Genomic DNA, 13,730 nt, shown 5'->3' with positions numbered 1-13,730 from the left:
GATGAAACTGTAATCTTACAAGGTGTAGGGAATAATTACTTCTCTGTCCCTCTGTTCAGAGTGAATTTAGAGTCTGGTTTTGCTAATGGTTCCGTTATGGTTGGGTTGGTTGAGACACTCCCAATGTCAGGTGTAACTTTCTTACTTGGAAATGATATTGGTGGAAGTCAAGTGTGTCCAGCTCCTCAGTTCTCAAGTGAGCCAGTGGCTGCGTCCCAGGATTGTGATGTCCCTGATGTGTTCCCTGTATGTGCTGTCACTAGGGCTAAGTCTAAAGTTACTAGTGATTTAGAGGATAATGATGATGATGATGTTATCCTAGCTGACACTTTTCTTGCTAATTTGGACCACTCACCAGATGAGGCAGTACCCCGTAGTGTTGATAATTTGTCTCGTCAAGAGTTGGTTGAGTTGCAGATTGCTGACCCTGAGTTGAAAGGTCTAGCTAACTCTGCTTACAGTGAAGAAGAGTCAGCCGGTGCTTCTACTTGTTATTATGTAAAGTCAGGAGTACTTATGAGGAAGTGGAGACCCCCAACAGCATCAGCCGACTGTGAATGGGAGGTTGTACATCAAGATGTCATCCCTCGTGTTTGTAGGCAGGATATCATTAGAGTGGCTCATGATTCCAGTTTGGCAGGACACCTTGGAGTGAGGAAGACTGTGGCACGCATTTTGAAACACTTCTACTGACCAGGTATCTTCAGGGATGTTTCCTGGTATTGTAAGTCTTGTCACACCTGTCAAGTTGTGGGGAAGTGTAATCAGACCGAAAAGGTTGCACCTCTAGTTCCCATTCCTCCTTTTGAGGCGCCATTCACCCGTGTGTTGGTGGATATTGTGGGCCCTCTTCCTAAGACTTCTTCAGGATTTTCTTATGTGTTGACCATGATTGATATGGCTACTCGTTATCCTGAAGCCATTCCACTTAGAAATATCTCAGCAAAGAACGTGGTTAAGGAAATGCTAGGGATCTTCACAAAGTTTGGTCTGCCCAAGGAGGTACAGTCAGACTGGGGAAGTAATTTCATGTCAAATGTTTTCAAGCAGTCTCTGAAAGAGTTGGGCATCACCCAGATCACGTCTTCAGCTTACCATCCCCAGACCCAAGGAGTGTTGGAGAGATATCATCAAACACTCAAATCGATTCTCAAGAAATACTGTTTGGAACATCAGAAAGACTGGGATAAAGGTCTTCCATTCGTTGTGTTTGCTGCAAGAGAATCTCCAAATGAATCACTGGGCTTCTCACCTTTTGAACTACTGTTTGGCCACGAAGTAAGAGGACCCCTTAAGCTACTTAAGGAATGCTGGCTGTCGGAGGAAGATGACGTCAACCTGCTGGAGTATGTGATGAAGTTCAAAGAACGGCTGTCCACTGCTTTACAACTGGCGAGAGAGAATTAGGAGCTGCTCAGGAGAAGATGAAGACTTGGTATGATAAGAAGTCCAGGTTAGGCCACTTTCAGCCAGGAGATCAAGTTTTGATTCTGCTACCGGTTCATGGGCAACCTCTTCAAGCCAAGTTTAGTGGTCCTTATTTCGTGGAGAAGAAACTCAGTGATGTCAACTATGTCATCGCCACACCAGATCGTAGAAAGAACAAGCAACTATGTCACATCAACATGCTAAAGTTATATCACAGGCGGGATGAAAATAATCCAGTCTGCACTGTAGCTGTTCCACCCGAGTCTGCAAGTGAAGCTCTTCCATGCAGCATGAGCCTGAGTGATAGTTTGGGGAAGAATCCTGATATCATGAATGATCTCCAGACTAAGCTTTCTCATCTACCTCCCGAGGAAAGGCAGGAGTTTTCGGCATTACTGCAGGAGTACCCGCAAGTGTTCCGTGCCACTCCAGGAAGAACCACTGTGTTGATGCATGATGTCGATGTTGGAGACGCAAAGCCAATTAAACTGCCTCCTTACCGTGTGAACCCAGTGAAAGTTCCTCTCATCCAGAAGGAGCTTGGCTACCTGTTGGACCACAAGATGATTGAGCCCTGTCAGAGCGAGTGGAGTTCTCCTGTCACTCTAGTCCCTAAGCCAGGTGGGTCACAGCGGCTTTGCATCGACTACAGACGTGTTAATCAGATAACCAAAACAGACACTTACCCTCTCCCTCGTGTGGAAGATTGCATAGACGAGATCGGAAAGGCTAGGTATATAAGTAAGTTTGATTTGTTAAAGGGATACTGGCAAGTACCTATGACTGAACGTGCTAGGGAGATCTCATGTTTTGTAACACTAGGAAAGACTTTTGCATGTTCTGTAATGCCATATGGTATGAAGAATGCACCAGCCACATTTCAGAAGCTCATGAATGTTGTAACAGAGGGTTTGGCAGGGTGTGTTGTTTATATTGATGATGTATTAATCTTCAGTGACAACTGGAAAGATCACCTATGCCATGTCAGTAAATTTCTTGAGCGTTTAGTTCAAGCTAATCTTGTAGCTAATTTATCAAAGTGTGAGTTTGGTCAAGCTAAAGTTCAGTACCTTGGGTATGTAATTGGTGATGGACATGTTGCACCACCAGGAGCTAAGGTTCAGGTTATAAGTGATCTTCCCAGACCTAAAAGTAGGAAAGAGCTACAAAGATTTTTGGGAATGGTAGGTTATTACAGGAGATTTGTTTTTAACTTTTCTATTCTTGTATCACCACTTACAGACCTACTGAAAAAGGGAGTTAAATTTGTCTGGACCGATAACTGTGAATCCTCTTTCAACAAACTTAAAGCTATCTTATTAAGTCAGCCAGTGCTCGCTACTCCAAATTTTGCTAAGCCTTTTAAGATGGCTGTTGACACAAGTGATACAGGAGCTGGGGCTGTTTTGCTGCAAGAGGATGATCAGGGTATTGAACACCCCCCCCCCCGGGGGTAGGGTTTTTTTTCAAGAATACTACCCCAGTATCCCTGCTTGTCGTAAAAGGCGACTGAAAGGGTTGGCGGAGGGTTAGTGCCCCTCCCTGGAAAACAACTAACTAAAAAAACAAACAAGAAGCCTTGGACAAGGACTGACCAAACGATGACGACCCACGACCGGACAAAGGACTTGGTAATGAGTACATGGAATGTAAGAGGAGCGAATGATGAGGTGAAAGAGAGAGAGATTGTCCAGGTGCTTGAGGGTGCGAAAGTGGATGTATGTGGAATAACTGAAACAAAATGGAGAGGAGAAAGTGTGAGAGAATGGGAGTATGGATGGGGTATATGTGCAGGAGTAGATGAGAATGAGAGGGCAAAGGAAGGAGTGTGTATAGTTGTGAGTAAAAGATGGAAGAAGAGCATAAGACAGTATGGATTAGTTGGGTCAAGGATTGTGTGGGTAAAGTTGAAAGTTGGAATACAAATGTGGGCGATTGTGTGTGTGTATGCGCCAACTCAAGATCGTGCTAGAAGAGTGAGAGAAGAGTTCTGGACAAATGTGGAAGTGTGCATGGAAAAGTTTGGAAGGAATGAGAGAGTGTTTTTGATTGGTGATATGAATGGTAAAGTTGGTAATGTGAAGGTGGATGGAATAGTTGGTGAGTGGGGTGTGCCTGCCGAGATAGATGAGAATGGGAGTGCGTTAGCGGACATTTGTGCTGGGAGGGGGTTGGTGATAGCCAATACCCTCTTCAGGCATAAAATGATCCACAGGTATACATGGCGAGTGATGAGAAGGGTGGGTGGTGAACTGAATGAAAGGAAGGCAATGATTGATTATGTGTGTGTGGATGAAAGGATGCGAAGATGTGTAAAGGATGCAAGAGTGTATAGAGGTTGGGGGAGTGGACTTTCCGACCACTACTTGATGGTGGCCAGAATTAGGATGCAATTGAGATGGAGGAATAGAAGAAGGGAAAGACGAGAGGAAGTAGTTGCAAGGAGAGTGGAAAGGTTACAAGAGGATGAGAAAAAGGCAGAGTATAAGAGAGAAGTGGAGGAACAATTGGGCAAATATGAATTGGAGCAGATGGGAGACGTGGAAGGTGTGTGTAAGATATTTACAGAAGAAATATGTGCAGCATGTGATGTGGTGTGTGGAAGGAAGAGAAGGTGGAGGGGGGTGCAAGGAACAGCGTGGTGGACTGAATAGGTGAAACAGGCTGTGGCACAAAAGAAGAAAGCATACAATGAATGGGTGAGAAATAGGGGCGTGGAAGAAGTTGAAAGGCGGAAGACAGAGTTATATGTAGAAAGGAAGAGACAGGTGAAATTAGTAAGAGAGAGTAAGAAGAGAGTGGATGAGGAATTTGGAAGGAATTTGAGTGTAAAGTGGAGGGACTGTAAGAAAATGTTCTGGAGAGAAGTGAAAAGAGTAAGACAGGGTGGAAGTGAAGTTAGCAGGGGAGTGAAAGATAAAAATGGTAGATTACTAGTGGAGAAGGGAGAAAAAGTGAGCAGATGGAGAGAACACTTTAAGGAATTGTTGAACGTAGAGGATGGAAGTAATGCGAGTATAAGTGGCTGGGGAATGGCTAGGAGAAGGAGGGAGGTGAGAAGACAGGAAGAAATCAGTAGGATAGAAGTTGTGGAAGCAATGAAGAAAGTTAAATCGGGGAAAACCCTAGGAATTGATGGAGTGTGTGGTGAAATGCTGAAGCATGGGGGAGAGGTAGTAGTAGAATGGATGTGGAAGATGTGCAGATTGGCCTGGGAGGAAGGTAGAGTCCCGGAGGATTGGAAGTCAGGTATAATTATTCCCTTGTACAAAGAAAAAGGGGAAAAAGAAGTGTGTGGTAATCATAGGGGCATTTGTCTTCTTAGTATAATAGGAAAAGTGTATGGTAGGATACTTATAGACAGAGTTAGAGAAAGAACAGAGAAATTAGTTGGAGAAGAACAGGGAGGCTTTAGGAAGGGAAGAGGTTGTGTAGATCAGATATTCATTCTTAGATCTTTAGTGGAAAAGTTTCTAGAGAAGGGAAAGAAGTTGTATGTGGCTTTCATGGATTTGGAGAAAGCATATGACAGGGTGGATAGACAAGGATTTTGGAAAGTGTTAAGAATATATGGAGTAGATGGGAAGTTGTTGAATGCTGTGAAGAGTATGTACGATTGTGCTAAGGCTGCAGTGCGTGTGGATGGTGAACTAAATGAATTTTTCTCTTTGAAAGTTGGTTTGAAACAGGGATGTGTCATGTCTCCATGGTTGTTCAATCTGTACATGGATGGGGTAATAAAAGAGGTACAAGGTAGGGTAGTGGATGTTGGAGTGGCCCTGGTGAGAGAGGATAGTGTTTGGAAACTCCCTGTAATGTTGTTTGCAGATGATACTGTGTTGTTGAGTGAAGACGAAGGGGAGCTGCAAGGCTTGGTGGATGAGTTTGAGAGAGTATGTAAGAAACGGAACCTAAAGGTGAATGTAGGGAAGAGTAAAGTGATGGTCTTTGAGAGAGATGAAGTTAGTGAATGTATAGCGAGGTTAGATGGTGAGGAATTGGAAAATGTGAGTACGTTTAAGTATTTGGGTAATGTGATGAGTAAGGATGGAGGTTTGGAGGGTGAAGTGCTTGAAAGGGTACAGCAGGGAAGAAAGGTTGCTGGTTCCTTGAAAGCAGTGATAAGAAACAGGGAAGTGAGCATGGAAGTGAAAAAGTTACTACATGACAGTATTGTGATACCAACTCTAACGTACGGAAGTGAAGCTTGGACATTGTTGGAAGGACACAAGTCAAGAGTGAGAGCAGTGGAAATGAGTTATTTAAGAGGAGCCTGTGGAGTCACGTGGAGAGACAGGCTGAAGAATGAGGATATAAAGGAGCGTTGTGGTGTGGATGTGGATGTGATAGGAAGCGTTATGAGGAACACACTGAGGTGGTTTGTCCATGTGGAGAGGATGGAGGGTGAAAGACTGACGAAGAGAGTGTATGTGAGTGAGGTGGAGGGGGGAAGAGGGAGGGGGAGGCCTAGGATGAGATGGAGGGATGGGGTGGAGAGGTATATGAGAGAGGGGGGTGTGAGTTGGGAGCAGGGCAGTGAAATGGCGGGGGACAGGGCGACTTGGAGGCGATTTGTTTGTGGCCACCCCAAACGGGATTGAGGTGTCTGGCAATAGATAGATAGATAGAAGTTCACTCCATCTCAAAAGAACTACTCAACTATTGAGAAAGAGCTTTTGGCCTTGATTTTGGGTTTACAATCAATCAATCAATCATTTCCTGTGGCACCCTCGGGGATGCATAGGGCCTCGATGAACTCACACCACCACATCCTATCTTGTGCTAACTCCTCAAGATCTCCCCAACACTCATCTCCAGCTTCCCGTGTCATTGTCCTCACCCACGTCTCTTTTGGCCTTCCTCTACCTCTCCTACCAGGTGCCACCCACCCTGGTGTACCTCGTACTATTCCCTGTCTCCTATACACATGTCCTAGCCACTTCCATCGTGAGAATCTAACATATTCATCAATCGGCTGCACTCCCGTTATTTCTCTAATTCTACTATTTGGTATCCTTTCCCACCACTTAACTCCTAATATTCTTCTAAGTGCTTTATTTTCAAACACCAAGAATTTATTTTCCATAGTCACTGTGCTGTACCAAGACTCGTGTCCATAAATTAAGATACTCCTAACCATTACCTTATAAAGTTTGATTTTTGTATGCACAGAGAAATTGTTATTATTCCAAATATTTTTAAGCATTCCCATTGCCTGATTAGCCTTCTTTAACCTTTCCTCGAATTCAAGGTTCAAAGAACCATCCTTGGCTAAATAAGTACCTAAATATTTAAACCTATCAACTTGCTTTACAACCATACCTCCAATTACACATTCCTGCGCATTTTCCATATTCATATTGATTATTTCAGTTTTTCCACAATTAATAACCAAACCCACCTTGCGATCTTCACTCACCAAACAGTCCAACACTCTCTGCATCTCTTCTGGCCCATCACAAATCAAAACTATTTCATCTGCATAATCTAAATCCAAAAGTTTCCTGTTCTCTCCCCAAAGTATACCTGCACCGGTTTCTGTTCCAACACGTTTCATAATGTAATCAATGACCAATATAAATAGTAAAGGCGATAGAACACCACCTTGAATTACTCCGGACTTGACTTCAAACGAATCACTCAGACAACCATCAACCATCACTTTACAAAATGTGTCCTCATGCATGTTCATAATGACCCTCACAAACTCCTCTGGTATTCCATAATGTCTCATGATCTTCCCCATAGACTCTCTCGAAACACTATCAAAAGCCTTTTCAAAATCAACAAAACAAAGACTTAACGGTACTCTCATTTCATTAACTTGCTGCATCAAATGCCTAACTATAAAGATCTGATCATTGCAACCACGTCCCTTTCTAAAACCAGCCTGTTCATCCCTCAGAATACCCTCAACCACCGGCTCCAACCTATTTAACAACACTCTACTGAAAACCTTCAAAGCTATCGGTGACAAAGAGATTCCCCTCCAATTACCACATTCACTCAGGTCTCCCTTCTTCGGAACTTTAACAATTACACCATTCTTCCAAACTGATGGTAGTAACCCCGTCACCCATATCTTATTGAATAGCTTGATCAAGATCATTATTAATCTATCCCCCTCCACTTTAAACATTTCCGGAAATAAACCATCCTCCCCTGGTGCCTTATTATTCTTTAACTGTTTTACTGCTTTCTCCACTTCTGCAAGCCTCAACTCTCCTGTTTCTATATTTAAATCTTCCTGAGCAGACGGTATATCCTCTTCTGGTGGTATTGGTCTATTAAGAACTGTCTCAAAATGCTCTTTCCATCTATTTTTAATATCTCCATCATTTTTGTTTATTAGGATTTCAGTCTCTGCAACCTTTTCATCCACACATCTTCTTTTATCTCTCCTAGCTAACCTTCTTACTTCTGAATTCAAACTCCAGTACGCAGCTCTTGCTAATTCAATCTCTCGTTCATCAACGCATTGCATCTCACTCCTCAATTTAGCCTCACCTCTCTTTTTTATCATATCCCACGTTTCCTCTGATATCCATTTCTTTCTCCTGAATCTATGTCTCCTTCCAATCGTACATTCAGCAGTCTCATGCAAAACTTTGTTCACATCCTCCCACATCTCATCTACACTTCTCTCCCCCTCTTCCAACGTTTCCAACACCAAAAACCTATTTCTGCATTCTAATCTGAATTCCTCCTTTTCTTCTCCTTCCCTTCTAAGCTTAACAATATCGTATCTACCAACACCAGATTTTTCCTTCTTCTGATTTTTAAGTTTAAACCTTATTTTTGCAATGCTGAGTTGATGGTCACTACCAATATCCGCTCCCCGTTTAACATGAACATCTAGCAGAGAACTTCTATTCCTCCTACTGATAGCGATGTGATCAATCTGATTTTTATATTTTCCACACGGCGACACCCAAGTTGTCTTGTGTATATTGCAATGCTGAAAGAGTGTGCCCCCGATGACTAAGTCATTTGCTAGACAGAAGCTTCCAAACCTCACTCCGTTTTCACTCATCCTACTACCAACTCCCATCTTACCCATACATGCCTCAAATCCCTCATTTGAACAGCCCATTACTGCATTAAAGTCTCTAACGCAGATCAAAAAATCATGTCTAGGTACCCTTCCTACTCCTTCTTGCAACTTTTCATAAAATGTGTCTTTCCTTTCATCGAGTGCATCATTAGTAGGTGCATAACACACAAACAGACTGATGTTGCCATGATTTGATTTAAACCGTGCATATAGCAATCGCTCATCTATAGGATCCCACTCACATAAAGCCTTATTTGCTTTACAACCCAGCAACAATCCTACTCCCTGATAATGCATTCCGTCCTGTCGACCAGATATCAATAAACGTATACCATCCTCCAAATCCAACTTATCGACTCCAGTTAATCTAGTTTCTGTCAGAGCACAAATATCAAGTCCGTAATTTTGAAAAACCTTCACTAACTCATCGATTTTACCGTCATGATTTAGCGTTCTCACATTCCAGTTACCAATTTTAATTGTATTTTTTGCATTGACAAAGGAATTAGATTGTAATTGAGGCATCCGTGAGATTCTTAGCACCCCCTGCCCATTTAAGGGCTGCACGGGACTGGGGGCCATTATTGTTCTTTCAGAGTCCATCAAGGTTTCTTTGGCTAACATCCTGAACACCTCGCCATTGTGTTGCAGTCGCAGTAGGCAGCTAACTTGCCTGATTGCCCACACCCGAAAGACCCAGCTATGCTGTAGCCAGTCACGTGCCGGCATGCTTCCCAGCCATTTCACTCTCATGGAGTTCCTCTGCCTGAGAAAGCAACCACCCCCCTGCTCCCGAGGGCTTTTGATCTGTGTAGGTAGAGGGCGATCACTCCCTCACTAGCCATATACAGTGTATATACAGTGTATAGGCTACACTCACCATTTTTCATTTTATTTGTGTTCTGGTTTTGACCCCATAGTCATTTATACCGATCATAACCCACTGAAATTCCTTAGTAAGTTTAAAGATAAAAATCAGCGATTGACAAGATGGAGTTTACTTATTCAGGAGTATTCATTAGACATACAACATGTCAAGGGGAAAGAAAATGTTATTGCAGATTGCTTATCTAGTCTATAGACAGATTGCTTTAGGGTAATAAGAAATTTCCTTTGTAAATTTCTTTTTTCTTTGTGGGGAGGTGTTACATAGCCTATGATTTCATCATCCTTTGTGTAATTCTAACGTACAGTGTGCTGCCTGTTTGATCACGAGCGTGTTCTACCTCACTCCCCCCTTCTACCGTTATACTAGAGTAAGTCGTTCTTTCTGTTGTTCAGAGCAGGATTGTCAACTCTTTGTCCCCTAAAGCTTCATTTGCGTGTCCTTCTTACAAGTTGTATCAAGCTCTGCCGGCCCCTATATAATGAGCTCAGTCTCTGCATTATTGCCACTTAGATCTGCTCCTCATTTTGTTCACATCTCTGTCCTCCCCTGTACAGTTGTTATTGTGAGTGCTCAGGAAGTCTCCAGCCATCTAGCAGCTGTGTGTAATTTGAGTATAGTTGTTGTTGCATTTTTTCTTGTACTGTGTAGCATGGGGTTGGTTCCTAGGCCTAGTAAGGCTTTTGTAATTTATATAGGGGTTCTTGTTGTTAGCCATCATTAATAATAGTTTGTATCTGTAATAATTTATCTTGCATTAACTGAGCATTACCCAGTGTATTTTCATTTTATCAGGGCTGACTTAGGTAAATTTACTCTTGCTAATTTCGTGTTAATAGAGGCTATTGCAGTTAACCATATATTTAACCTGTTTTTTGCCATTACATTATCCTTATGAGTCCTGAATGTTTTGTTGTTAGTTTGAGCATTAAACTTTAACTTGTAATTCTAACTCTTTTGTTTTGAACCTGGAACTTTACGGGACAGTAGTGATTTTTAGTATTCTCACTTAAAGTGTACATTATCTTTCGCTGTTCCGTAACAATATATATATATATATCTATATATCTATATATCTATATATCTATCTATCTATATCTGTATATATATATATAGATATATATATATATATATATATATATATATATATATATATATATATATATGGTAGGTGGGGGCGCCCACCATCCACTCGATGTAGTGCTGCTCTCGGGTGTCTGCCCTTTCCTCTCTTCCATCCCTCTTTCCTTCCATCCTCTTCTGTCTTTCTTTCCTTCTTTCTTTCCTTGTCCCTCTGCCTACGGGTGACTTTACACTCCCTCTTCTGTCTTTTTTTCCTTCATTCTTTCCTTTTCCTTCTGCCTATGGGTGACTCTTCACTGAGTGACAAGCCAAATGGTTTCCCCTACACCAGGAAACCATTTACTACGCTGGGTGGTAACCATATAGCCAAATTTTGGCGCCTGGTGGTTTAGTGGGTAATTATTGCGCTCCAGTCGGATTGAGCCAGTGAAGGTTTATATCCAAGGGATGGTTGGGGTTGATTGCTTATGTAATGCGAGTCAGGGATGAGTGAGGCTGGTCACTCTCATCTTAAATGTCGAGACCAACTGCCTAGCCCCGGGCTCCTACGCTCCTCGTGGGGCAATTAGGATTGGATGATATATATATATATATATATATATATATATATATATATATATATATATATATATATATATATATATATATATATATATATATATAATCATCCACTGCAAGTCCACTGCAGAACAAAGGTCTTCTCGCGCCTTCTCCACAAATTCCTTGACCTAGCCAATCTCCACCAGTGTTTGCCTACAAACTTATCTATTTCATCCCTCCACCTTCCGTCTGACCTTTTTCTGTCACGATTGCAGTATCTTCGAATACAGTCAGTCAGCCTCTTGTTCCATCAGTTATCGTTTATTCTTGCTACATGACTTGCCCACCTCCATATCTGTTCTTTTATAACGTCTGTAGTGTCTTTAACATTAGTTTGCTCTCACACTCAGATTGATAGTTTTCGTCTTCTCAAAGATATTCCTAACATTCTCATTTCCATTGATCTTTGAGAGCGGATTAGTTGCTCTTCCATCAATTACGTGAGCCTCCAGGTGTCACAACCGAGCATCATAGCTGGAATAACACATTCGGTATTTACTGTTCGTTTCATTTATGATGACAAGCTACTTTTCATAATCTCTCTATGTTTACCGAAAGTTTTCCATCCAGTTGTAATGTGTCTTTACTTCGCTGTATTTTCGTTAGTTTTAGTATTTGTCCTAGGTAATTGTACACCTGAAATTCTTCAAGAATTTCCTCATTTATTTTGATGAGGGTCTTTGTGTATTTCGATTAAATATTACTATTACTCTGAGTCATCTCTAGGATACTCTGAGACTTACTTCGTTTAGGTCATTGAACATTGTTTGCAATGTCTGTGCTGTTTCTGATATTAGGACAATACCATGTGCAAATCAAATGGTTTAATTTTGTTGCAGGTATTCTCCCAATCTAGCTCTCTGAAATACATTCATGGCATGCTGTAAATAATTTTGGTGAAACACTATCTCCCTGACGCAAGCCTTTCTCAGTCTTAATTTTGCCTGGGTCTGTACGTAACTTGACTGTAGCCGTTTTACAATGTTCTCACTTGCCCCTTATTCCGCAATGAATTTATAATTACTGTGTGCTCCACCGGGTCGAAAGCCTTTTGATAATCGAGAAAACCAAACCACAGTGGTTTATTATATTCTGTAGTTTTCTCTGTTAGCTGATTCATTTTGTGTATATGATCAGTAGTCGATTACCCGCTTCGGAATCCTGCCTGCTCACGAAGTTGGTTTTCTTTCAAATTTGTATTTACGGTATTCTCTTCGTAAGAACAAGTGAAGAGTTTGTAAATAACTGGAAAAGGCTAATGGGTCAGTAGTTACTAAGATCTTTTGAGTCGTCTTTATTGTAAAGCACAATAGCTGTTGCATTACACCATGGTTTGGGAATTTTTATCTTTATACACAGAGTAAATAAGTGGAGGAGCCTGTTTTGTACTTCTACTTCTGCATCCGACAGTAAATCTGCTACTGTTCCATTTCCTCCCGGGGCCTTTCCTCTTTTCATACTTTTAAGAGAAATGTTTACTTCGTCTGGTGTTACCTCTGGTATTACACTTGTGTCAGTTGAAAAGCTAGCTGTTGGTACTATTGTTTTTGATGCATGCAGGTCTTTGTAAAATTCCTAAACTCTCTTCACCATCATCATCATATCTCTTCATGGACTGACTTTACAATTTTTGTCCGTCGGTGATATAATTTGTAGCATTCCTAGCGCAATTTTGCTCCTAACCTCTTTCAGACTTTTTCTTTGTTGATGGTTTCTTTGATCTGTTCCATTTTTCTCTTTCGTTTTTCCTGTCTCTATCCATTGTTGATAAGCCTTTTGATTCTGCTCTTTCTATTTCATCTTTCTTTTCACTTTCATCACTTTTTTTTTTTTTTTTTTTTCATGTGTGGGTCATTTTTGAATACTTATTGGCATTGGTTGTACTGGTGTTCTCTACCAACTCTGCTGATTCCGTTAAGACTTTTGCTGGTCTGTCATTCAACTCATCAATATCACACTCAACATAACTTAGAGGCTGAAATCTGTTTTTTACTTCCATAAGACAGCTTTGTTTTGGCTTACTTTTCTTGGGCATATAATGGGTGTGTGTTTATATATATATATATATATATCTATATATATATATATATATATATATATATATATATATATATATATATATATATATATATACGGTATTTATCTCTTTTGTCACGTGCATCCGTAAGGTAAAAAGTCAGGTACAATTGTTTTGTGCATTGATCAGTTATAATTCAGGTCATCCTTTGTTCTGTGTGCCACTCCCTGCTGCGGGTGTGCATAAAAGACCTCGAGCCTTTACGTTTCTATATCACTCTGTCTGAAGATGTAATATACGAAAGTATCCACTGTCGCTCCTTTTATTTCTCCTGTGGTTATTCTGCATCCCTGTGTTCCTTGTGAAGTGAAGTTTGTGTGTGTGTGTGTGTGTGTGTGTGTGTGTGTGTGTGTGTGTGTGTGTGTGTGTGTGTGTGTGTGTGTGTATGTATGTAAAGACGCATTACATTTGGATGGATAGCTATCGGTAAACACAGAGACGTCATGAAAAGTAGCTTGCCAGTATGTTTGAAACGAGAAGCATATCATGAACTTATAATTCCAGTTATGGCATACGGTTGTGAGACCTGGAAACTGACAAAATCGATGGAAAATCAACTAATCTGTTCTCAAAGGGCAATGGAAAGGTCAATGTTGGGATTA

The 13,730-nt window shown here is 41.2% G+C and overlaps 1 protein-coding gene across 1 annotated transcript in view; it reads left to right on the top strand.

Moving 5' to 3' along the window:
• LOC145416351 (uncharacterized) overlaps positions 1–13,730 on the top strand; it is a 165,128-nt gene that overhangs the window by 132,681 nt on the left and 18,717 nt on the right. The window lies entirely within an intron of this gene.

This window comes from Coenobita brevimanus, chromosome 105, assembly GCF_032717465.1.
Source record: "Coenobita brevimanus isolate Jiangsu-jjx chromosome 105, ASM3271746v2, whole genome shotgun sequence".
NCBI classification, from domain to species: domain Eukaryota; kingdom Metazoa; phylum Arthropoda; class Malacostraca; order Decapoda; family Coenobitidae; genus Coenobita; species Coenobita brevimanus.
Note: the sequence above shows the minus strand (reverse complement) of the source record. Positions and strands in the feature narration are given on the sequence as shown.